The following is a 2,981-nucleotide window of genomic DNA, read 5'->3' on the forward strand; positions in this document are numbered from 1 at the left end:
GCCGCTGCTGGAGGCGCATCAGCGCGTCGCCGCCTCGCTCGCATCCTACGCCGAGCTGGGCAGCGGACACTCCGAGCGCACGTCGGCACGTCGGGCCCACTCCTCGCCTCCGCCCCCGCCCCCGCCGCCTCCTCCTCCTCCGCCTCCACCGCCGCCTCCTCCGCCTCCACCGCCTCCTCCTCCGCCATTTCCGACGCGAGCCGGGGCCACCCCAACCCCAACCCCGCCGCCGCCGCCGCCAGGGCAGCCGCCGCCGCCGCCGCCGCCGCCGCCGCCGCAGCAGCAGCAGCCACCGCCGCCGCAGCAGCCGCCGCCGCCGCCAGGCCTCCCCGCGTCGCCCGACGCCTTCGGCTGTGTGTACGAGGGGGAGGGCGGCGGCGGGGGCGAGGCGGGGGAGAGGCACGAGGAGAGGCACGAGGAGGGCGGGCGGGGCGACGCTCCCTCGCTCGTCGCTTTGCTTGCCGAGGCGACACCTCCTAGACACTTCCTAGACACCTCCTAGACACTTTTTGGACTCGTCGCTTTGCTTGCCGAGGCGACACTTCCTAGACACTTCCTAGACACCTCCTAGACACCTCCTAGACACTTTTTGGACTCGTCGCTTTGCTTGCCGAGGCGACACCTCCTAGACACTTCCTAGACACCTCCTAGACACTTCCTAGACACCTCCTAGACACTTTTTAGACTCGTTGCTTTGCTTGCCGAGGCGATCGAGGCGCTGGCGCCGCTGTACGAGCGGTACGCGACGGTGCGGGCGGCGGAGTGTGGGAGGAGGCTAAATAAAGGCGCTGTTCACGCGGCGTGGCCGCGATAGGCGTGGGCGGCGGAGGGGGAGGAGGCTGTGTGCGTCATCGAGGCATCGTGTGCGCTCGGCCCCTCCGACGCCGCCCGTTCACTGCTTGATTGGTCCGTCGTTCGATACGCAGGAGTCGAGTGCGCTCGGCCCCTCCGACGCCGCAGAGCTGCGGAGGGTGCTCGAGCTTCCGCTCTCGCACCTTCGCCGGCACGAAGAGGCGGCACTTCCTAGACACCTCCTAGACACCTCCTAGACACCTCCTAGACACCTCCTAGACACCTCCTAGACACCTCCTAGACACCTCCTAGACACTTACCAGGCACTTCCTAGACACCTCCTAGACACCTCCTAGACACCTCCTAGACACCTCCTAGACACCTCCTAGACATTTCCTAGACACTTCCTAGACACTTCCTAGACACCTCCTAGACACTCGCACCTTCGCCGGCACGACGAGGCGGCGACCGAGCTGAGGCACTCTCTTCAATCTTAGTTGAGTCATTCTAGTCGATTAACTAGGCGGCGACCGAGCTGAGGTACGCTCTCCCCCGCGGCCACTCGGCGGACGCGCCGCTGCTGGCGCTGCTGGCGCGGCTCGCCCTCACGCACGGCGCGGCGGAGGCTGCGGCGGCGGAGCTGCGGCGGCGGAGGGCGTTGCGAGGGGTGCGGCGCCGCTTCAAGCCGGGCGAGGTCGAGCCGGAGCTCGTGGGGCAGACTCAGTCACTAATTAGCTCGTGACTAGTGAACGAATCAATTCAGGTCGAGGCGCTGCTGGAGGGGCAGGGCGCCGCCGGCCGCGCGTTCGTGCACGCCGGCCCGCTCCTCAAGGCGAACGGGGTCGCCCTTCCTAGACACTTCCCCGACACTTCCGAGACACTTCCCCCGCGCGGCACAAGGCGAACAAGGTCGGCCGGCTGTCGCGCGTCTACTTTCTGTTTTCCGACGCGATCCTGACCGCGGAGGAGGCGCGCTTCATCACTCGCTTACTCAACGAATTAATTAAGCAACTCATTCACGCGATCATGACCGCGGAGGAGGCCCCAGGAGGCCCCAGGAGGCCCCAGGAGGCAGCCTGCCGCTGAGTCAATAGCTACTTGCTCACTCCCCCGGGGGGGTGCGCGAGTCCTTAACTCATGACCTCTACGCCGCGAGGCGCGCGGAGGCAACTCGCGCGCCGCAGCCTCCCTCATGCGCAAGGTGCCCTCCTTCCTAGCCACTTCCTAGCCACCTCCTACACACTTCCTAGACACTTCCTAGACACTTCCTAGACGTTTCCTAGCCACTTCCTAGACACTTCCTAGACACTTCCTAGACACTTCCTAGACGTTTCCCCCCATGCGCAAGGTGCCCTCCTTCGCGGCTAATCTCGGCTAGTCTCGGCTAATCTCGGCTAATCTCGGCTAATCTCGGCTAATCTCCCTCATGCGCAAGGTGCCCTCCTTCGCGCGAGCGGGCCGGCCGCACTTCACCGCTTCGCCGCCCACGCCGCCTTGCATCGACACCGAGGAGGGGGGCGGAGGCGGCGGCGGAGGCGATGGCGGCGGAGGCGGAGGCGATGGCGGAGGCGGAGGCGGCGGTAGTGCCGGAGGCGGCGCCGCCGAGGCGCCCCAGCTGCGGAAGTGCAAGCTGCTCCCTCTAGCCGGCGGCTGGGTGCGCCTGGCAAGCCACGGCGGCGGGGCGGCGGGCGGCGCGGGCGGAGACATGTCGACATCACCGCCGCCGCCGGCGGCGGCGGCGGCGGCTGCGGCGGCGGCGCCAGCCTTCTTCGAGCTGCACCTGCCGCAGGCGGAGACCTTGATCAGTGAGTGCATCCACCAATTCATTCACTGGCGAGCCGCGCTGAACCCCGCAGGCGGAGACGGCGTCTCACTTGTGGGCGCCGTCCGCGTCGGACCGCACGATCTGGGCCCGAGATTAGCCGAGATGCGCCGAGATTAGCCGAGATCACGATCTGGGACCGCAGAGAAGCGGCGCGGCGCCCTCCCGAGGTCGAGCTGACTGCTCGACACATGCTCGACACATCAGGGCGCTGATCACAGGTGGCGAAGCTGCGCCGCACCCTCTCCGCCGTCAGGCTGGGTCCCGACTCTTCCCCCCCCCCCCCCCCCCAACCCAAACCTTAACCCTAACCCTCACCCTCACCCTAACCCTAACCCTAAACTCGCTCCCAACTCCTACCCCCCTC

The sequence above is a fragment of the Emiliania huxleyi genome (genome assembly GCF_000372725.1).
Source record: "Emiliania huxleyi CCMP1516 unplaced genomic scaffold EMIHUscaffold_584, whole genome shotgun sequence".
Taxonomy (NCBI): domain Eukaryota; phylum Haptophyta; order Isochrysidales; family Noelaerhabdaceae; genus Emiliania; species Emiliania huxleyi.